At 46.8% G+C, this 23683-nt stretch overlaps 1 protein-coding gene across 4 annotated transcripts in view; it reads left to right on the top strand.

The window, feature by feature from the left end:
* The window catches only part of ift80 (intraflagellar transport 80 homolog (Chlamydomonas)), a 68715-nt gene that overhangs the window by 32237 nt on the left and 12795 nt on the right, over nt 1-23683 (top strand). The window lies entirely within an intron of this gene.

The following is a 23683-nucleotide window of genomic DNA, read 5'->3' as shown; positions in this document are numbered from 1 at the left end:
TGCTAAAGGCATAGTCAGTACTGCTGCCCCTAGCTGAGTGCTGCTAAAGTTAAAGTCAGTACTGCTGCCACTAGCTGAGTGCTGCTAAAGTTATAGTCAGTACTGCTCCCCCTAGCTGAGTGCTGCTAAAGTTATAGTCAGTACTGCTGCCACTAGCTGAGTGCTGCTAAAGGCATAGTCAGTACTGCTAAAGGTATAGTCAGTACTGCTCCCCCTAGCTGAGTGCTGCTAAAGGCATAGTCAGTACTGCTCCCCTTAGCTGAGTGCTGCTAAAGGCATAGTCAGCAATGCTCCCCCTAGCTGAGTGCTGCTAAAGGCATAGTCAGTACTGCTCCCCCTAGCTGAGTGCTGCTAAAGGCATAGTCAGTACAGCTAAATGTATAGTCAGTACTGCTGCCCCTAGCTGAGTGCTGCTAAAGTTATAGTCAGTACTGCTGCCACTAGCTGAGTGCTGCTAAAGGCATAGTCAGTACTGCTAAATGTATAGTCAGTACTGCTGCCCCTAGCTGAGTGCTGCTAAAGGCATAGTCAGTACTGCTAAATGTATAGTCAGTACTGCTCCCCCTAGCTGAGTGTTGCTAAAGTTATAGTCAGTACTGCTGCCACTAGCTGAGTGCTGCTAAAGGCATAGTCAGTACTGCTAAATGTATAGTCAGTACTGCTGCCCCTAGCTGAGTGCTGCTAAAGGCATAGTCAGTACTGCTCCCCCTAGCTGAGTGCTGCTAAAGGCATAGTCAGTACTGCTCCCCCTAGCTGAGTGCTGCTAAAGGTATAGTCAGTACTGCTGCCCCTAGCTGAGTGCTGCTAAAGGCATAGTCAGTACTACTAAATTTATAGTCAGTACTGCTGCCCCTAGCTGAGTGCTGCTAAAGGCATAGTCAGTACTACTAAATGTATAGTCAGTACTGCTGCCCCTAGCTGAGTGCTGCTAAAGTTATATTCAGAACTGCTAAATGTATAGTCAGAACTGCTAAATGTATAGTCAGTACTGCTGCCACTAGCTGAGTGCTGCTAAAGGCATAGTCAGTACTGCTAAGTGTATAGTCAGTACTGCTGCCACTACCTGAGTGCTGCTAAAGGCATAGTCAGTACTGCTAAATGTATAGTCAGTACTGCTGCCCCTAGCTGAGTGCTGCTAAATGTATAGTCAGTACTGCTCCCCCTAGCTGAGTGAAGCTAAAGGCATAGTCAGTACTGCTGCCCCTAGCTGAGTGCTGCTAAAGGTATAGTCAGTACTGCTGCCCCTAGCTGAGTGCTGCTAAAGGCATAGTCAGTACTGCTGCCCCGAGCTGGGTGCTGCTAAAGGTATTCAGAACTGCTAAAAGCATAGTCAGAACTGCTGCCCCGAGCTGAGTGCTGCTAAAGGCATAGTCAGTACTGCTGCCCCGAGCTGAGTGCTGCTAAAGGTATATTCAGAACTGCTAAAAGCATAGTCAGAACTGCTGCCCCTAGCTGAGTGCTGCTAAAGGTATATTCAGAACTGCTAAAAGCATAGTCAGAACTGCTGCCCCTAGCTGAGTGCTACTTAGCTGAGTGCTGCTAAAAGTATAGTCAGTAATGCTGCCCCTACAGTGCATTCGGAAAGTATTCAGACCCCTTGTTACGTTACAGCCTTATTCAATTGACACACTATTACCCCATAATGACAAAGCAAAAACAGGTTTCTAAATGTCAAAATCTGATATCACATACGGAATCATTTAGTAACCAAGAAAGTGTTAAACAAATCTAAATATTTGAGATTCTTCAAAGTAGCCACACTTTGCCTTGATGGCAGCTTTGCACACTCTTGGCATTCTCACAACCAGCTTCATGAGGTAGTCACCTGGAATGCATTTCAATTAACAGGTGTGCTTTGTTAAAAGGTCATGTTAATATGTGGAATTGAGCCAATCAGTTGTGTTGTGAGAAGGTAGGGGTGGTATACAGAAGATAGCCCTATTTGGTAAGCTTGGACACCTACTTATTCAAGGGTTTTTCTTTTCGTTTTACTATTTTCTGCATTGTAGAATAATAGTGAAGACATCAAAACTATGAAATGACACATGGAATCATGTAGTAAGCGAAAAAAGTGTTAAACAAATGAAAATATATCTTATCTTACACCTCCAGGCTGTGTAAGGGCTATTTGACCAAGAAAGAGAGTGATGGAGTGCTGCATCAGATGATCTGGCCTCAACAATCACCCAACCTAAACCCAATTCAGATGGTTTGGGATGAGTTGGACCGCAGAGTGAAGGAAAAGCAGCCAAGTGCTCAGCATATGTGGGAACTCCTTCAAGACTGTTGGAAAAGCATTCCAGGTGAAGCTGGTTGAGGAGAATGCCAAGAGTGTGCAAAGCTGTCATCAAGGCAATGGGTGGCTACATTGAATATATATATATATATATATATATATATATATATATATATATATATATATATATATATATATATATATATATATATATATATATATATTTTGATTTGTTTAATACATTTTTGGTTACTACATGATTCCATATGTGTTATTTCATAGTTGTGATGTCTTCACTAGTATTCACTATTATTTTACAATGTAGAAAATAGTAAAAATAAAGAACAACCCTTAAATGAGTAGGTGTGTCCAAACTTTTGACTGGTACGGTAGGCAGGTGTGTGCCTTTCCAAACCATGTCCAATCAATTGAATTTACAACAGGTGGACTCCAATCAAGTTGTAGAAACATCTCAAGGATGATAAATGAAAACAGGATGCAGCTGAGCTCAATTTCGAGTCTCAGCAATGGGTCTGAAGACTTATGTAAATAAGGTATTTCTGTTTTTTATTTAAATAATCCACTCCTTCAACATGCATACAAAGGATTCCAAAAAGTTACCAGCAAAGTTCGTCCAAACAAGTCAAACAATGTTTATTAATCCTCAGGTTGTCTAATATCTAAATAAACTATAATATTTCATACGGAGAATACTATGTTCAATAGCAAAGGAAAAAAACGAAGAGCGCGCCCTCGTTCACGCGCGCAAAAAGACTACTATTGCCTTGGCGCTCACCTTGGAAAGACTACAAATACTTCTTCATTTTTCAAAAAAACAAGCCTTAAACCTTGTATAAAGACTGTTGACTTCTACTGGAAGCCATAGGAACTGCAGTCTGGGAGGCGGAAATTAGATCTTTCAATAGCATTGCATTGGAAGTCATTGGGAGCAACAAAAAAAAAATGAATCCGGATGGATTATCCTCAGGTTTTCGACTGCCATATCAGTTCTCTTATACTCACAGACATTATTTTAACAGTTTTAGAAACTTCAGAGTGTTTTCTATCCAATTATAACAAAATGTGGAAAAAGTCAAGGGGTCTGAATACTTTCCGAATGCACTGTAGCTGACTACTGCTAAATGCATAGTCAGTAATGCTGCCCCTAGCAGAGTAGTGTCCCTAGCTGAGTAGTGTCCCTAGCCGAGTGGTGCTAATTGAATTCTGCTGGCGGGCACACAGCTGTGTCCTGCTGATGAGTCCCAGGAGGCCCCAGCATGTGTCTATGGTTACTGTGTTGAGGCTCCAGCATGAAGCCATGTGTATATCATTACCCTCTCCCTTCCTGCCAAATCTCTGACTTGTGCCACTCGATACAACCCCCAGGCCAAGGCTCTGTGTCTTTGGGAGCCAAGCCTATATTACAATGCAGAGAGATGGCCTGCTTTTCACCAGCCTATGTTTATCTCCAGCTTTTACTTCTATATACGGACTATTGTGTGTTATTATAGACAGTTTCTAAGAATGGCTTAATTTTTCACGTTTAGGGGAGACTGAGAGATGGTCTCTAGGTACACAGGAGTTTGAGCCTTTATTGGGTCATTTATTTTGACAGACGGAAAGGTTAGTCGGGATGTGTTATGGATGCAGTGTTATTAAGGCATTGAATTTCACTGAGGGGACGCAATCCTGGCTCCCTCTAGAATACACTGCATCACACACACTTGCTCTCTTTCTTTCTCTCTCGCGCTCTCTCTCTCTCTTTCTCACACACACAAGCCGGGCTCCTGAATTTTTTTACCTCAGAATACCCTCACTTTGACGATAAAGTGCCAAAGCAAAGAGAGGCAGAGAGAAAGTAATGTGAAAGGGATTCTGTGGAGACCTCTTCCAGTGATGATGAACTTGGCCTACCTGACTACTAGTTTATTTTACACAGGTCCTTTTTTATGATTTTTTAAAATGTATTTAACTATATGCTATCTAACTACCTACCCAACGTTTATTGTCTTGATTATTCACGTCATTCTTAGCTTAGCTACGTGGTATAGTCATTGTGCGTTCTCAATGGACATTGCTAATCCGGGTGCGTTCGTAAATTCGCTCCGGCTATCTCCTCCGATTTCAGAGCCCTCTCGTCTGAGTTAAAAATAATAATAATAATAATATTTCACCTTTATTTAACCAGGTAGGCCAGTTGAGAACAAGTTCTCATTTACAACTGCGACCTGGCCAAGATAAAGCAAAGCAGTGCGACAAAAACAACAACAGAGTTACACATAAAACAAACGTACAGTCAATAACACAATAGAAAAATCTATGTGTGTGTGCAAATGTAGAAGATTAGGGAGGTAAGGCAATAAATAGGCCATAGTGGCGAAATAATTACAATTTAGCGTTAACACTAGTGATGTGCAGATGATGATGTGCAAGTAGAGATACTGGGGTGTAAAAGAGAAAGAAGATAACAATATGGGAATGAGGTAGTTGGATGGGCTAATTACAGATTGGCTGTGTACAGGTGCAGTGATCGGTAAGCTGCTCTGACAGCTGATGCTTAAAGTTAGAGAGGGAGTTATAAGTCTCCAGCTTCAGTGATTTTTGCAATTCGTTCCAGTCATTGGCAGCAGAGAACTGGAAGGAAAGGCGGCCAAAGGAGGTGTTGGCTTTGGGGATGACCAGTGAAATATACCTGCTGGAGCGCGTGCTACGGTTCGATAATGCTATGGTGAGCAGTGAGCTGAGATAGGACAGGGCTTTACCTAGCAAAGACTTATAGATGACCTGGAGCCAGTGGGTTTGGCGACAAATATGTAGCGAGGGCCAGCCAACGAGAGCATACAGGTCGCAGTGGTGGGTAGTATATGGGGCTTTGGTGACAAAACGGATGGCAGTGTGATGGACTACATCCAATTTGCTGAGTAGAGTGTTGGAGGCTATTTTGTAAATGACATCGCTGAAGTCAAGGATCGGTAGGATAGGCAGTTTTACGAGGGTATGTTTGGCAGCATGAGTAAAGGAGGATTTGTTGTGAAATAGGAAGCCGATTTATAGATTTAATTTTGGATTGGAGATGCTTAATGTGAGTCTGGAAGGAGAGTTTACAGTCTAACCAGACACCTAGGTATTTGGTAGTTGTCCACATATTCGAAGTCAGAACCGTCCAGAGTTGTGATGCTAGTTGGGCGGGCGGGTGCAGGCAGCAATCGGTTGAAGAGCATGCATTTAGTTTTACTAGCATTTAAAAGCAGTTGGAGGCCACGGAAGGAGTGTTGTATGGCATTGAAGCTCGTTTGGAGGTTTGTTAACACAATGTCCAAAGAAGGGCCAAGTGTTTACAGAATGGTGTCGTCTGCGTAGAGGTGGATCAGAGAATCACCAGCAGCAAGAGCGACATCATTGATATATACAGAGAAAAGAGTCGTCCCGAGATTTGAGCCCTGGCACCCCCATGGAGACTGCCAGAGGTCCGGACAACAGGCCCCCCGATTTGACACACTGAACTCTATCTGAGAAGTAGTTGGTGAACCAGGCGAGGCAGTCATTTGAGAAGACAAGGCTATTGAGTCTGCCGATAAGAATACGGCGATTGACAGAGTCAAAAGAATTGGCCAGGTCGATGAAGACGGCTTCACAGTACTGTCTTTTATCGATGGCGGTTGTGATATCGTTTAGGACCTTGAGCGTGGCTGAGGTGCACCCATGACCAGCTTGGAAACCAGGTTGCATAGTGGAGAAGGTACGGTGGGATTCAAAATGATCGGTGATCTGTTAACTTGGCTTTTGAATTTTTTAGAAAGGCAGGGCAGGATGAATATAGGTCTATAACAGTTTGGGTCTAGAGTGTCTCCCCCTTTGAAGAGGGGGATGACCGCGGCAGATTTCTAATCTTTGGGGATCTCAGACGATCCGAAAGAGAGGTTGAACAGGCTAGTAATAGGGGTTGCAACAATTTCGGCGGATAATTTTAGAAAGAAGCGTCCAGATTGTGTAGCCCAGCTGATTTGTAGGATCCCGATTTTGCATCTCTCTCAGAACATCAGGTGTGTGGATTTGGGTGAAGGAGAAGCGGGGGGGGGGACTTTGGCAAGTTGCTGCAGGGGGTGCAGAGCTATTGGCCGGGGTAGCCAGGTGGAAAGCATGGCCAGAAAAATGCTTATTGAAATAATCGATTATCGTGGATTTATCGGTGGAGACAATGTTTCCTAGCCTCAGTGCAGTGGGTAGCTGGGTGGAGGTGCTCTTATTCTCCATGGACTTTACAGTGTCCCAAAAACTTTTTGGAATTAGTGCTACAGGATGCAAATTTCTGTTTAAAAAAAAGCTAGCCTTAGCTTTCCTAACCGACTGTGTATATTGGTTCCTGACTTTCCTGAAAAGTTGCATATCGCGGGGGCTATTCGATGCTAATGCAGAACGCCACAGGATGTTTTTGTGCTGGTCAAGAGCAGTCAAGTCTGGGGTGAAACATGGGCTGTATCTGTTCTTAGTTCTACATTTTTTGAATGGGGCATGCTTATTTAAGATGGTGAGGAAAGCACTTTTAAAGAGCAACCATCCTCTACTGACGGGATGAGGTCAATATCCTTCCAGGATACCCGGGCCAGGTCGATTAGAAAGGCCTGCTCTCTGAAGTGTTTTAGGGAGCGTTTGACAGTGATGAGGGGTGGTCGTTTGACCGCGAACCCATTACGGAAGGGCAATGAGGCAGTGTTTGCCGAGATCCTGGTTGAAGACAGCAGAGGTGTATTTAGAGGGCAAATTGGTCAGGATTTTATCTAAGAGGGTGCCCATGGTTACGGATTTAGGGTTGTACCTGGTAGGTTCCTTGATAATTTGTGTGAGATTGAGGGCGTCTAGCTTAGATTGTAGGACGGCTAGGGTGTTAAGCATATCCTAGTTTAGGTCATCTAACAGTACGAACTCTGAAGATAGATGGGGGGCAATCAATTCACATATAGTGTCCAGGGCACAGCTGGGGGCAGAGGGGGGGTCTATAACAAGCGGCAACGGTGAGAGACTTGTTACTGGAAAGGTGGATTTTTAAAGTAGAAGCTGGAATTGTTTGGGCACAGACCTGGATAGTATGACAGAACTCTGCAGGCGATCTCTGCAGTAGATTGCAACTCCGCCCCCTTTGGCAGTTCTATCTTGTCGAAAAATGTAGCAAATGGGGATGGACATTTTTGGTGGCCTTCCTAAACCAGGATTCAGACACGGCTAGGACATCAGGGTTGGCGGAGTGTGCTAAAGCAGTGAATAAAACAAACTTAGGGAGGAGGCTTCTGATGTTAATATACATGAAACCAAGGCTTTTGCGGTTACAGAAGTCAACAAATGAGAGCGCCTGGTGAATGGGAGTGGTGCGGTGGGCTGCAGGGCCTGGATTAACCTCTACATCACCAGAGGAACAGAGGAGGAGTAGGATAAGGGTATGGCTAAAGGCTATAAGAACTGGTCGTCTAGTACGTTCGAAACAGAGAGTAAAAGGAGCAGATTTCTGTGCGTGGAAGAATAGATTCAAGCCATAATGTACAGACAAGGGTATGGTACGATGTGAGTTCAGTGGAGGTAAACCTAGGCATTGAGTGACGATGAGAGAGGTTTTGTCTCTAGAGGCACCAGTTAAGCCAGGTGAGGTCACTGCGTGTGTGGGGGTTGGGACAAAAGGGCTATCTAAGGCATATTGGCAGGGCTGGGGGCTCTACAGTGAAATAAGACAATAGTAACCAACCAAAACAGCAATAGACAAGGTATATTGACATTAGGGAGAGACGTGTGTAGCCGAGTGATCATAGGGTCCAATGAGTAGCAATAGGTGAGTCAGGGAGCCGATTCAGTAGTCGTTACTACGCTAGGTGAGCTGGAGACATGACGATTCAGACAGGCTAGCAGATGGGCCTTCGGCAACGTCGCAACGGAAGAGCCTGTTGAAACCACCTCGGATGATTACGTGGGCGGACCAGTTGTGATGGATCGGCGGGGCTCCATGTCGGCAGTAAAGAATTAGCCCAAGAATTAGCTGGTGGACCTCTTCGGCTGGCCGGAAGATGGGCCTAGCTCGAGGCTAGCTCAAGGCTAACAGGTGCTTGCTTCGGGAGAGAGACGTTAGCCAGGAGTAGCCACTTGGATTGCAGCTAGCTAGCTGCGATGATCCGATGTAAAGGTTCAGAGCTTGTCGTAGGAATCCGGAGATGTGGTAGAGAAAAAGCAGTCCTATATGCTCTGGGTTGATATCGCGCTGTGTAAAATGGCAGGTGTTGACCGAGCTGAGGCTGGCTGGAGTCCGAGTTAACGGTGAAGACCGCTAGCAGTGGCTAACTGACTACTAGCTAGTAGCAAGTTAGCTGGCTAGCTGCTGATGGGGGTTCCGGTTCTAAAGTATAAAATAGCAGATCCGTACCACATTGGGTGAGGCGGGTTGCAGGAGAGTATATTAACTCCGTAGATGGAAAGTGAGATTAAAATGTATACGAAAAGAAAACAATATTTTACACGGGACAGGACGGGACAAGACAAAACACACGTCCGACTGCTACGCCATCTTGGTTATTGTCTTACTGAATAGTTTCCTATTGCCAGGGTAAAAATACACAAGCGGCGTCTTAAATGACACTCATTCCTTATGTAGTGCACTAGTTTTTACCAGGGGCTGAGAATAAGGTGGCACTTGAGTTTTACACACAGAGATACTCTCCCCACAGGTGACTGGTTACACAAATCAACAGTGAAAAGTGGATCAGTGTGCTTGTGTGAATGTGCATTCATCCAAGCGTGTGTGTTTGTGTGTGTGTGTCTTTCTCGCTCTCTGAGACAGTGGGCAGACAGACAGAGGGTCTGAGCGTGAGTGTGATTAAGGAAGCTCAGACTGTGCGGTGCCATGGGACGTTTCAAAGCAGCTCTTTAATGGGCCTGAGTCTCGGTTCTGTTTAATAGCGTGTAATTTAATGCAGTGGGCCAGGCTTTATTATAAAGAGATGTACATCATTTTGCTCCCAAAGAGCCCTTGACATTTTTCTACTCCCTCTTAAAGATTGTTTTATCTTCAGATATTGTTTTAGGTTTGGCAGACTGTTGTATGTGTGTGCTTTGTATGATGGATTGCCCTTGGAGAGGGGTGCCCAAGGGAGGGGTGGGTCTGTACGGTGTCAACACCCAGCCCGCTCCCCCTTGGCGAGGTGTTCTAAACGGGGTCAGCTCGTCCCTACGGCCCCTCTCCCTAGCTGGGAGTTCCAGCTCAGATCCTCAACCCCAGCTCCTTACCTCCTCACCTCCAGCCCCCAGCACGACCCAGTACATCTCAGAACGCCCTGCCCTGCTCAGCCATGCCATTTCAACACAGCCCAGCACAGTCCAACCTACCAACCCAGATCACAAAACACAACCCAACACAGCCCAATGACTACAGCCCCACCTCCAACCCCCTTTGAGGGGGGCCTGGGTCACTGCAGAGCAATGTTTACAACTCCTCCTAATCTGCTGAAAGATTGATGGGCCCCCCTCCACCTCTCCCTCTTCCTCCTCCCCAACACATGGATTACTTTTAGCCTCTCTTGCTCTTACACTACTTACAAGAATAATGACACAGCTGTGACACTAGATACAGTAATAATAACAGTGGAAAATGTGAGCATCTTTCTTGTTGTTTGTGGATGTCTTCAGAGAACCAGGCTTGAGTGCTGGACTCCATGGATGTCTGTGTCTTCACACACACTTTATTGTGCATGCTGTTTGTTTGGTGCTCCTTGCGGCTGGCAGAGTTTGGGGAATAGAGAGAGAGTGTGTACAGGAAATGCTCTATGGGTTTTCTAATGGTCCGACTCCCTCCCTCAGAGTGCGTGAATCAGATGGAGATGCTATGCTGCTATTTATTAACCGCTCTCATCAACCCTGTCCAGCGGATCAACAAAATATGCTTGAGTTATGATGCCATCAAGAGTGTGTGTGTCAAATCTCATCTAATTTTATTTGTCACACACATATTTAGCAGATGTTATTGTGCGTGTAGCAAAATTCTTGTGTTCCTAACTCCAACAGTGCAGTAATATCTAACCATTCACAACAATACACACACATCTAAAAGTAAAGGAATGGAATTAAGAAATATATAAATATTAGGACAAGCAATGTCAGAGTGGCAGTGATCATCGAATCCCCGAACTGACAAGGTAAAAATCTGTCGTTCTGCCCCTGAGCAAGGCAGTTAACCCACTGTTCCCCGGGCGCCGAAGACATGGATGTCATTTAAGGCAGCCCCCCCACCTCTCTGATTCAGAGGGGTTGGGTTAAATGCGGAAGACACATTTCAGTTGTATTGACGAGGTATCCCCCTTTTCCCTAATGTATTATTGACTAAAATACAGTAGAATAGAATGCAGTATATACATATGAGATGAGTAAAGGAGTATGTAAACATTTCATTTTTTATTTCACCTTTATTTAACCAGGTAGGCCAGTTGAGAACAAGTTGTCATTTACAACTGCGACCTGGCCAAGATAAAGCAAAGCAGTTCGACACAACAACACAGAGTTACACATGGAATAAACAAGCGTGCAGTCAATAGCACAATAGAAACAAAAGAAAGTCTATACAGTGTGTGCAAATGGCGTGAGGAGGTAAGGCAATAAATAGGCCATAGTAGTGAAGTAATTACAATTTAGCAAATTAACACTGGAGTGATAGATGAGCAGAGGATGATGTGCAAGTAGAGATACTGGTGTGCAAAAGAGCAGAAAAGTAAATAAAAACAATATGGGGATGAGGTAGGTAGATTGTGTGGGCTATTTACAGATGGGCTATGTACAGCTGCAGTGATCGGTTAGCTGCTCAGATAGCTGATGTTTAAAGTTGGTGAGGGAAATATAAGTCTCCAGCTTCAGTGATTTTTGCAATTCGTTCCAGTCATTGGCAGCAGAGAACTGGAAGGAAAGGCAGCCAAATTGAGTGTTGGCTTTGGGGATGACCAGTGAAATATACCTGCTGGAGCGCATGCTACGGGTGGGTGTTGTTATCGTGACCAGTGAACTGAGATAAGGCGGAGCTTTACCTAGCATAGACTTATAGATGACCTGGAGCAAGTGGGTCTGGCGACGAATATGTAGCGAGGGCCAGCCGACTAGAGCATACAGGTCGCAGTGGTGGGTGGTATAAGGGGCTTTGGTGACAAAGCGGATGGCACTGTGATAGACTGCATCCACTTTGCTGAGTAGAGTATTGGAAGCTATTTTGTAAATTACATTGCCGAAGTCGAGGATCGGTAGGATAGTCAGTTTTACAAGGGTATGTTTGGCGGCATGAGTGAAGGAGGCTTTGTTGCGAAATAGGAAGCCGATTCTAGATTTCATTTTGGATTGGAGATGTTTAATATGAGTCTGGAAGGAGAGTTTACAGTCTAGCCAGACACCTAGGTATTTGTAGTCAGAACCGTCCAGAGTAGTGATGCTAGTCGGGCGGGCGGGCAGCGAACGGTTATTAAAGTGACTAGTGTTCCATTATTAAAGTGACCAGTGTTCCATTATTAAAGTGGCCAGTGATTCCAAGTCTATGTATGTAGGGCAGCAGCCTCTATGGTGCAGGGTTGAGTAACTGGGTAGTAGCCGACTAGTGATGGCTGTTTAACAGTCTGTTGGCCTTGAGATAGAAGCTGTTTTTCAATCTCTGTCCTAGCTTTGTTGCACCTGTACTGACCTCGCCTTCTGGATGATAGCGGGGTGAACAGGCAGTGGCTCGGGTGGTTGATGTCCTTGATGATCTTTTTGGCCTTCCTGTGACATCGGGTGTTGTAGGTGTCCTGGAGGGCAGGTAGTTTGCCCCCGGTGATGTGTTGGGCAGACCTCACCACCCTCTGGTGAGCCCTACAGTTGCGAGCGGTGCTGTTGCCGTACCAGGCGGTGATACAGCCCGACAGGATGCTCTCAATTGTGCATCTGTAAAGGTTTGAGGGTCTTAGGGGCCAAGCTCAATTTCTTCAGCCTCCTGAGGTGGAAGAGGCGCTGTTGCGTCTTCTTCACCACACTGTCTGTGTGGGTGGACCATTTCAGTTTGTCCGTGATGTGTACGCCAAGGAACTTTAAGCTTTTCACCTTCTCCACTGCGGTCCCGTCGATGTGGATAGGGGCGTGCTCCCTCTGCTGTTTCCTGAAGTCCACGTACGCACGTTTGTGCTTGTGTGTGCACGTGTGTGTGTATGTGTGTGTGTCTGTCCATGCCTGCGTGGTAGTGTACATTGATGTGGGGGGAGCGTGTAGGGATTTACACCCCATACCTGCCCTGCCAGGTCGTCTCTCAGGAACACTGAGGCTAACTGAAGCCAGCTGGGCTCGTCAAGCAGCCAGCTAGCCAGTAGCCACACTGATTTATCATGTTAGCCAAGCTATAGGCTAGCCACAATGGGTAGCTAATAGCTATAGGTTAGCCAAATGCTAGCCACGTTGATTTATAGAATTAGCCACTCTGGCAATGTTAGACCCAAGCTAATGATAGTCTAGTGTTGGCTTAACTTAGACTTTATTATCTTCAGAGAAAGACAGTGGGTTTAAACTATGATTTAAAGAAAAACCACACGTGCACTTGCTCTCTCCCTCTTTCTCACTCTGTCCCCCTCCTTTATTCTCTCTCTCTTCAGAGGGGGGAGGGCTTCAGAGGAGGGAGGGCTTCAGAGGGGGGGAGGGCTTCAGAGGGGGGGAGGGCTTCAGAGGGGGGGAGGGCTTCAGAGGAGGGGAGGGCTTCAGAGGAGGGGAGGGCTTCAGAGGAGGGGAGGGCTTCAGAGGAGGGGAGGGCTTCAGAGGGGGGGAGGGCTTCAGAGGGGGGGAGGGCTTCAGAGGAGGGGAGGGCTTCAGAGGAGGGGAGGGCTTCAGAGGAGGGGAGGGCTTCAGAGGGGGGGAGGGCTTCAGAGGGGGGGAGGGCTTCAGAGGAGGGGAGGGCTTCAGAGGAGGGGAGGGCTTCAGAGGAGGGGAGGGCTTCAGAGGGGGGGAGGGCTTCAGAGGAGGGGAGGGCTTCAGAGGAGGGGAGGGCTTCAGAGGAGGGGAGGGCTTCAGAGGGGGGGAGGGCTTCAGAGGGGGGGAGGGCTTCGGGGGGGGGCTTCAGAGGGGGGAGACTTGGGAGATGGAGGACTTCACATGCCACCCTGCCGAAAAGCGTGTTGTGAGGAGAAGCAGACCTGTCTGCAGCAGTCAGTGCAGACATATTTAATGTGCCTGATGTAATGGGGCTGAATCAGCAGATAGCTCCGCTGGGAGCCATTAGCCCAAACGTGTCATTAACCCCTTCCCTGCCCCAGGCCCCAGCCCAGTCCCCTCTGCAGTCCCAGCCAAGCCCCCCCCAGCCCCAAGTACTGCTCCAGGTGGAGGGGACACAGGGTAGGGGTGAAGGGAGGACCGATCTGTCTCTCTCTTTCGATTTTTCTCTTTGTCTCTTCCTTTCTAGGTATCCCCCTTTCCTCCAACCCGCCAAAAAACTAAAGGGGAGGGAGGGAGGGTGAGGGAAGGAAAGAGCGAGAGAAGTTTGCTTCTCTGGCTGGTGCTGTAGTGAGGATGGGGGTTTGAGGAGGTACCGCCTCCATGTCTTTGAGATCAGTTTGAAGTATTTTTCCCTGCAGAGGGCTGTAGCCCGTTACAGCAGTTTGGAGAAGCAGCAGGCTCACAACACCTGCCAATCTTAATGGCAAACGTATGTGCAGTGAAACGGAGAGGGGTGAGAGAGATAGAGAGGGTTGAGGGAGGGAGAGGGAGGAAGAAAATGTTCCCTAAAGAGGGTGGCAGTGTTGTCTGACTGGTCTGTTGTCTGTGTGTGTAAGAGAGAGAGAGAGGGCTTGTGTTTTAGTGAGTGACTGAGTTTATCTTCTTGTGTGTCTGTGTTAGTGTGCTTCTCTGTATGTATGCCTGCGTGTGTAGGTCGTTGCGTATAATTTGTGTTACTTTCACAAATTGTACTTTGGTAGTAACACCATCCCACAGTCTTTTCTCCTCATCACAGTGCAGCTAACCCATGACCATAAGAGGCTGAAGAGTGGGTGTGATTTAGTTTAACACACACATGTTAAATCTCTAGACAGGTGTGTGTGTATCCCTTACTCCTCTGAATGATCAAGTGTATCAGATTGGGTGTGTGTGTGTGTGTGTGTGTGTGTGTGTGTGTGTGTGTGTGTAGTGCTATGCAGCAGTGTGTGTATAGTGTTATGCAGCAGTGTGTGTATAGTGCTATAGAGCAGTGTGTGTGTATAGTGCTATGCAGCAGTGTGTGTATAGTGCTATGCAGCAGTGTGTGTATAGTGTATAGTGCTATGCAGCAGTGTGTGTGTAGTGCTATGCAGCAGTGTGTGTATAGTGTTATGCAGCAGTGTGTGTATAGTGCTATAGAGCAGTGTGTGTGTATAGTGCTATGCAGCAGTGTGTGTATAGTGCTATGCAGCAGTGTGTGTATAGTGTATAGTGCTATGCAGCAGTTTGTGTATAGTGCTATGCAGCAGTGTGTGTATAGTGCTATGCAGCAGTGTGTGTAGGGTGTATAGTGCTATGCAGCAGTGTGTGTTAGAGGTCGACCGATTAATCGGAATGGCCGATTAATTAGGGCTGATTTGAAGTTTTCATAACAATCGGTAATCGGTATTTTTGGCCACCGATTTTATTTATTTATTTATTTATTTATTTATTTTTTTTTTACAATTTTATTTTTATTTTATTTATTTAAAAAAAAATAATAATAATTGTACACCCTTAACTAGGCAAGTCAGATTACGAACACATTCTTATTTACAATGACGGCCTAGAAACGGGGGTTAACTGCCTTGTTCAGGGGGGATTCGTTTTTGCAACCTTCGGTTACCAGTCCAACACTCTAACCACCTGCCTTACATTGCACTCCACAAGGATTAACAGGCTGACTACCTGTTACGCGAGGGCAGCAAGAAGCAAAGGTAAGTTGCTAGCTAGAATTAGACTTGTAAAAACTATCAATCTTAACATAATCACTAGTTAACTACACATGGTTGATGATATTACTAGTTTATCTAGCGTGTCCTGCGTTGCATATGATCGATGCGGAGCCTGTTAATTTTCATTGAATCACAGCCTACTTCGACAAACGGGTGTTGATTTAACAAGCGCATTTGCGAAAAAAGTACTGTCATTGCACCAATGTACCTAACCATAAACATCAATGCCTAACAGGAATATTTAGACTTAGTCACCCGTTAGATAAAATACGGAACGGTTCCGTATGTCACTGAAAGAAAAAAACGTTTGTTTTCGAGATGATAGTTTCCGGATTCGACCATATTAATGACCCAAGGCTCGTATTTCTGTGTGTTTATTATATTATAATTAAATCTATGATTTGATAGAGCAGTCTGACTGAGCGGTGGTAGGCAGCAGCAGGCTCGTAACCATTCATTCAAACAGCCCTTCGCTGTGCTTCAAGCATTGCGCTGTTTATGACTTCAACCTGGGTGGGTATAATTTGTGGAACGTTCCAACAGGAATCTATTCCAAAAACTTCGTAAATAACAAGGTTTCCAAAAAACAACGCATACAAAGTTGCATAGCGGCAGAATAAGATACCGGGTAGGGAGTGGTCTATTTCATTGCGTTTTTCACTCATCACGTTTATTCCGAAAAATGTCTGTCCTCACATGTCTGGTTGCCTATGGACAAACATTAAGAATAAGCTACGTGGTGAGTTGATGCCTATTCAGCAGCGAGTTAGTTAGGTTTGTATGCGTTGCTACTTTGTATGCATTGTTGGTTGGCAACCTTTTACTTTACGTTTTTTGGAACAGATTCCTGTTGGAACGTTCCACAAATTATACCCACCCCTTCAAGCCTATCAACTCCCAAGATTAGGCTGATGTAACCGATGTGAAATGGCTAGCTAGTTAGTGGGGTGCGCGCTAATAGCGTTTCAAACGTCACTCGCTCTGAGACTTGGAGTAGTTTTTTCCCTTCCTCTGCATGGGTAACGCTGCTTCGAGGGTGGCTGTTGTTGATGTGTTCCTGGTTTGAGCCCAGGTAGGAGCGAGGAGAGGGACGGAAGCTATACTGTTACACTGGCAATACTAAAGTGCCTATAAGAACATCCAATAGTCAAAGGTATATGAAATACAAATCGTATAGAGAGAAATAGTCCTATAATTCCTGTAATAATATAATAACTACAACCTAAAACTTCTTACCTGGGAAAATTGAAGACTCATGTTAAAAGGAACCACTAGCTTTCATATGTTCTCATGTTCTGAGCAAGGAACTTAAACGTTAGCTTTCTTACATGGCACATATTGCACTTTTACTTTCTTCTCCAACACTTTGTTTTGCATTATTTAAACCAAATTGAACATGTTTCATTATTTATTTGAGGCTAAATTGATTTTATTGATGTATTATATTAAGTTCAAATAAGTGTTCATTCAGTATTGTTGTAATTGTCATTATAAAAAAATTTATAATAACAATCGGCCGATTTAATCGGTAGCGGCTTTTTGGCCCTCCAATAATCAGTGTCGGTATCGGCGTTGAAAAATCATAATCGGTCGACCTCTAGTGTGTGTATAGTGCTATGGAGCAGTGTGTGTATGGTGTATAGTGCTATGCAGCAGTGTGTGTAGGGTGTATAGTGCTATGCAGCAGTGTGTGTAGGGTGTATAGTGCTATGCAGCAGTGTGTGTAGGGTGTATAGTGCTATACAGCAGTGTGTGTAGGGTGTATAGTGCTATGGAGCAGTGTGTGTATGGTGTATAGTGCTATGCAGCAGTGTGTGTAGGATGTATAGTGTTATGCAGCAGTGTGTGTATAGTGCTATGCAGCAGTGTGTGTATAGTGTTATACAGCAGTGTGTGTATAGTGCTATGCAGCAGTGTGTGTATAGTGCTATGCAGCAGTGTGTGTATGGTGCTATGCAGCAGTGTGTGTATGGTGCTATGCAGCAGTGTGTGTATGGTGCTATGCAGCAGTGTGTGTATAGTGCTATGCAGCAGTGTGTGTATAGTGCTATGCAGCAGTGTGTGTAGGGTGTATAGTGCTATGCAGCAGTGTGTGTAGGGTGTATAGTGCTATGCAGCAGTGTGTGTATAGTGCTATGCAGCAGTGTGTGTATAGTGCTATGCAGCAGTGTGTGTATGGTGTTATGCAGCAGTGTGTGTATGGTGTTATGCAGCAGTGTGTGTATGGTGTTATGCAGCAGTGTGTGTATGGTGCTATGCAGCAGTGTGTGTATGGTGCTATGCAGCAGTGTGTGTATAGTGCTATGCAGCAGTGTGTGTATGGTGTATAGTGCTATGCAGCAGTGTGTGTATAGTGCTATGCAGCAGTGTGTGTATAGTGCTATGCAGCAGTGTGTGTGTATAGTGCTATGCAGCAGTGTGTGTGTATGGTGTTATGCAGCAGTGTGTGTATGGTGTTTTGCAGCAGTGTGTGTATGGTGCTATGCAGCAGTGTGTGTATAGTGCTATGCAGCAGTGTGTGTATAGTGCTATGCAGCAGTGTGTGTATAGTGCTATGCAGCAGTGTGTTTATAGTGCTATGCAGCAGTGTGTGTATAGTGCTATGCAGCAGTGTGTGTATAGTGCTATGCAGCAGTGTGTGTATAGTGCTATGCAGCAGTGTGTGTATAGTGCTATGCAGCAGTGTGTGTATGGTGTATAGTGCTATGCAGCAATGTGTGTATAGTGCTATGCAGCAGTGTGTGTATAGTGCTATGCAGCAGTGTGTGTGTATAGTGTTATTCTGCTGTGTGCTGTCTGTGTGTAAGAGCTCATTGTAAGAACCAGGGTCTCTCCCTCTCTCTTTCCCCCCAGACCTCAGCAGAGCTTCACGTCATGTCTGTCACCTTTCCTCTGGCCACAAAGCTGCCCATTATAGACAGGTCTCATTGACCAGAGCAGACCCTTACCAGCGCCCCTCCACCCCTCTCCTGCTGCTCCCCCCGTCTTTCCCCCTCCCATGTTTCCAGTGATTGTGAATATCTCCTAGCTGGTCCAGGGTTCTCCAGGAGAGAGCAGAGTGGTTGGAGCAGGGCCAGGATCATCCCTTTTGGCACAAATAAAACTAGTCAGCAAATCTACTGCTGACTGATCCGCCTCCGTCGCTCCTCTCATCCCCTTTCAGCCCTTATATCCCTCCTCTCATCCTTCTCTCCCCTTCCCTCGCTCCTCTCTTCCACCCCTTTCACTCATCTCCCTATGGCTGAAGCTCTCTGGTTGTCTATGGCTGAAGCGCTCTGGTTGTCTATGGCTGAAGCTCTCTGGTTGTCTATGGCTGAAGCTCTCTCTGGTTGTCTATGGCTGAAGCTCTCTCTGGTTGTCTATGGCTGAAGCTCTCTCTGGTTGTCTATGGCTGAAGCTCTCTATGGTTGTCTATGGCTGAAGCTCTCTCTGGTTGTCTATGGCTGAAGCTCTCTCTGGTTGTCTATGGCTGAAGCTCTCTCTGGTTGTCTATGGCTGAAGCTCTCTCTGGTTGTCTATGGCTGAAGCTCTCTCTGGTTGTCTATGGCTGAAGCTCTCTATGGTTGTCTATGGCTGAAGCTCTCTCTGGTTGTCTATGTCTGATGCTCTCTCTGGTTGTCTATGGCTGATGCTCTCTCTGGTTGTCTATGGCTGAAGCTCTCTCTGGTTGTCTATGGCTGAAGCTCTCTCTGGTTGTCTATGGCTGAAGCTCTCTCTGGTTGTCTATGGCTGAAGCTCTCTCTGGTTGTCTATGGCTGAAGCTCTCTATGGTTGTCTATGGCTGAAGCTCTCTCTGGTTGTCTATGGCTGAAGCTCTCTCTGGTCGTCTATGGCTGAAGCTCTCTCTGGTCGTCTATGGCTGAAGCTCTCTCTGGTCGTCTATGGCTGAAGCTCTCTCTGATCGTCTATGGCTGAAGCTCTCTCTGATCGTCTATGGCTGAAGCTCTCTCTGGTCGTCTATGGCTGAAGCTCTCTCTGGTCGTCTATGGCTGAAGCTCTCTCTGGTTGTCTATGGCTGAAGCTCTCTCTGGTTGTCTATGGCTGAAGCTCTCTCTGGTTGTCTATGGCTGAAGCTCTCTCTGGTTGTCTATGGCTGAAGCTCTCTCTGGTTGTCTATGGCTGAAGCTCTCTCTGGTTGTCTATGGCTGAAGCTCTCTCTGGTTGTCTATGGCTGAAGCTCTCTTTTTGATCGTCTATGGCTGATGCGCTCGATGGTTGAATATGGCTGAGGCTCCCTATATTTGTCTATGGCTGCAGGTCTCTATGGTTGTCTATGGCTGAGGCCTTCCTGACACTGAACTGTGGTTGAGAGCAGGGTCTGGAGTGGAGCCCTGTGGCCCAGAGGTAAACCAGTACTGCTCCAGGTCCGGACAGGTCCTGATTTACTCCTGCAGTCTGGAGACAGTATGTCGACAGAGCTGTGCTGTGGAGTGGACCCTCGGGATCTTATAGAGGGCCATAATTGGACTGGAGGTTTGGGGCACGTTTGGGGAACGCTTGCTACAGTTCTACCTAATGCTGACACCTTTTGTGAGAGGAAGGGAGTTACGAAAGAGAGAGAGAGATAGTGGGGTTAGTTCTGGGGAAAGATAAAGGTAGAGAGAGGAGAGTAGAAGGGAGGTTTTTCATGGTGTGGGGGAGGCAGGGGTAGAAAGAGCTAGAGTAGCCTTCTCTCAGGACAGCTACAGGACTCACCCCAGAATCCCATACTCACTCATAGCCTGACACTGAGAGCCCAGGGATTTTCTCCTTTTAGGTACACACACATAGCTGCACTCAGAAACTCACACTGTGCATTTACACCCCCCACCACATGTCTTATACACATTTAAATCTACACCCGTGTTCTCTCTTTCTCACACACATAGATACACAAACGTACGCTTGCTGCAGCAGGAGTCAAATGGCCCAATGTGTTAAAAGCATTAGGTAAGCACAAATCCAAAAGTGCTTCTCGGGCCGATATCAAGTGTCCTGCTTCATTACAGTGTGGTGTATACATTCAGCTGCATCTCTGTCCCCCCCCTCCTCCACCTCCTCTCCTCCACCTCCTCTCTCACCCTCCTCCACCTCCTCTCCTCCACCTCCTCTCCCACCCTCCTCCACCTCCTCTCCTCCTCTCCCCCCTCCTCCACCTCCTCTCCTCCACCTCCTCTCCCCCTCCTCCACCACCTCTCCCCCCTCCACCTCCTCTCCTCTACCTCCTCTTCCCCTCCTCCACCTCCTCTCCCCCCTCCTCCACCTCCTCTCCCCCCTCCTCCACCTCCTCTCCTCCACCCCCCCTCCCCTCCTCCACCTCCTCTCCTCCACCCCCCCTCCCCTCCTCCTCCTCCTCTCCTCCACCTCCTCTCCCCCTCCTCTCCTCCACCTCCTCTCTCCTCCACCTCCTTTCACCCCTTCTCCACCTCCTCTCCCCCCTCCTCCACCTCCTCTCCCCCAGGGGAGCTCTAAAAGGGAGTGGGATGTTTACTGAAGAATAGATGGGGTATTATTATTTTAAGCGTGTAGGCTTTCGTTGGCGGTGGATCATGTCCAATCATAGTGCTGATGTTTGGACGAAAGGTATATAAAAGTACACTTCAAAGCCCTGCAGCAGCCTTAATGCGGCCGGACCCTGTTTATCTTTGTGGCACACACGCATATGCACACACACACACACACACCCCAAAAAATAAGGAAAGTAATTTCTATCGCAGGATTTATGAGGAAGGAGGGAGAGCGCGGTAGAGGTAAAAGTGCCACCTTTGATATGAGTTTAACAAGAAATCTCTTGTCCAGATTGGTAAAGAGGGGCGTTTTTTCTTTGGCTATTTTGGATCCTGATACAGTATTACAGGGGAGGAAGCTGACCAAGGAAATCTTCTGTTTTGACCGTGGCCGCCGGCCGTTCTGATAGAGAGAGAGAGAGACAGACAGACTGATCAAACAGGGTGGGCTCCAACCTGCTGGCTGAGACCGTATACAAAGCCACACCTCAGCACATGAAGCCAACACAGACCTTTTCTGTGCAGCACAGCACTTGGCGTCCCGTCCAGTCTCTAACAGGCAGCGCTAGGGTAATGTTAGCGTTAGTGGTTTCTCCCACTGTAAGCAGCCTCAGCCCTGCCAGCCACCTGCACACAGGAAAGAGCTGAGGCATAGAGGTCAGGGGTCAAATACTAGACCAGAGGAGAGGGGCGAGGCAGAAAAAAGGGATGGCTGTTAAAGCTGGTGAGCCCTGCCAGCCACCTGCACAGTGGAACGGGCTGAGGCAGAGGGGTCAGGGGTTAAAGGTCATCAAGGAAAGGTCATCACTGTCTTTGACTGCCCATTGAGGAATCTCTGATGTAGACTGTGGACAAAGAGAGGAGAGTGGGAAGGGGTGAAAGGAGGTGGGGTGGAGTAAAAGAGAGGGGGGTTAGATATGGGTACAGAGACAGGGTGCTGAGGGGTAAAGAGAGAGAGGGTGGAGAAAGTAGGGTAAAGAGCGAAGGACGAGACTGAGTGGGGAAGCAGGAGAGTTCCCTTTCACACTAGAGTCCTGATTCTTGTGTAGCATACTGTTTAAGTGTGGCATTGCTAATCTGGCCTCTCCATTAGTCAAGCCCCAAATCATCCATCAACACGGAGATCTCTCCCTCACACACATACCCCAACAGGTTGAGAAAACACAACTGCAAGCCCAAACTATCTCAACTCAATCATAAGCCCTCTGACAGGCTGGATTTCTAAACCAGAAGCCCAATAACAGAATAGGCTTTGTGTGATACTCTGCAGAACGCTAAGAGAGAGAGGAGAGAGAGAGAGCAGTGAGAGAAGAAAAGAGAGCAAAGGGATATCTTGGAGAGAGAGCGGGGGGAGAGAATTGGAAAAGCCAAGGAGGAGTGTTTTTCTAGTGGCCTTTGTGAGTAACGTCCTGTGTTGTCGCGGTGCTGTGTTCCAAACGGCAGGTTGGGGAGTTGGTAGGAGCTGCAGCCTCTTCTCAGCTGTCTCGATGGGTGTCACTGACTCCCACCGACACACCAGCAAAACCCCCACTACACCCCCAAGAGACACACACACACACTCACAGCAACCCCCCACCACCTCCCTCCCCTAAAAAAGAAAAGGAAAATGGAACTTTAAAAATGAAGGAAAAGTTTTGGGTAATCACTCTTCGGCTCTTGGTTGTGTGCTCATGCGACCCCCCCCCACCACCCCCATAACTCTGGCTGGTTGTAATAGATGAGGATAGCAGAGTGCATGTTTACGAGCGCGAGTGCTGGACTTGGCAGGCCTGAGTGCTCCTTCAGTGTCTCACAGTTCATCACAGCTCAGTGACTGGGCCTTGACTCAACCTGTGTCTCTTACACACAGTTTACATGGGGGGGAAACCCCCCACTGCACCTATCCCTGTTCACCCCCACCCCTCTCTCTAACCCTAACCTCCCTGGTTTACTGTACCCCTACCTCATATACCCCTTTGTGGCTGCACAGTACAGTGAGGGGGAAAAGTATTTGATCCCCTGCTGATTTTGTACGTTTGCCCACTGACAAAGAAATGATCAGTCTATAATTTTAATAGTAGGTTTATTTGAACAGTGAGAGACAGAATAACAACAAGAAAAATCCAGAAAAACGCATGTCAAAAATGTGAAATTGATTTGCATTTTAATGGGGGAAATAAGTATTTGACCCCTCTGCAAAACATGACTTAGTACTTGGTGGCAAAATCCTTGTTGGCAATCACAGAGGTCAGACGTTTCTTGTAGTTGGAGGGATTTTGGGATTTTGTCCCACTCCTCTTTGCAGATCTTCTCCAAGTCATTAAGGTTTCGAGGCTGACGTTTGGCAACTCGAACCTTCATCTCCCTCCACAGATTTTCTATGGGATTAAGGTCTGGAGACTGGCTAGGCCACTCCAGGACCTTAATGTGCTTCTTCTTGAGCCACTGCTTTGTTGCCTTGGCCGTGTGTTTTGGGTCATTGTCATGCTGGAATACCCATCCACGACCCATTTTCAATGTCCTGGCTGAGGGAAGGAGGTACTCACCCAAGATTTGATGGTACATGGCCCCGTCCATCGTCCCTTTGATGCGGTGAAGTTGTCCTGTCCCCTTAGCAGAAAAACACCCCCAAAGCATAATGTTTCCACCTCCATGTTTGACGGTGGGGATGGTGTTCTTGGGGTCATAGGCAGCATTCCTCCTCCTCCAAACATGGCGAGTTGAGTTGATGCCAAAGAGCTCCATTTTGGTGTCATCTGACCACAACACTTTCACCCAGTTGTCCTCTGAATCATTCAGATGTTCATTGGCAAACTTCAGACGGGCATGTATATGTGCTTTCTTGAGCAGGGGGACCTTGCAGGTGGTGCAGGATTTCAGTCCTTCACGGCGTAGTGTGTTACCAATTGTTTTCTTGGTGACTATGGTCCCAGCTGCCTTGAGATCATTGATCTCCCTGTGTAGTTCTGGGCTGATTCCTCACCGTTCTCATGAGCATTGCAACTCCACGAGGTGAGATCTTGCACGGAGCCCCAGGCCGAGGGAGATTG

The sequence above is a fragment of the Salmo trutta genome, chromosome 26 (genome assembly GCF_901001165.1).
Source record: "Salmo trutta chromosome 26, fSalTru1.1, whole genome shotgun sequence".
In the NCBI taxonomy this organism is placed as follows: Eukaryota; Metazoa; Chordata; class Actinopteri; order Salmoniformes; family Salmonidae; genus Salmo; species Salmo trutta.
This window is presented reverse-complemented; position numbering and strand designations above follow the sequence as displayed.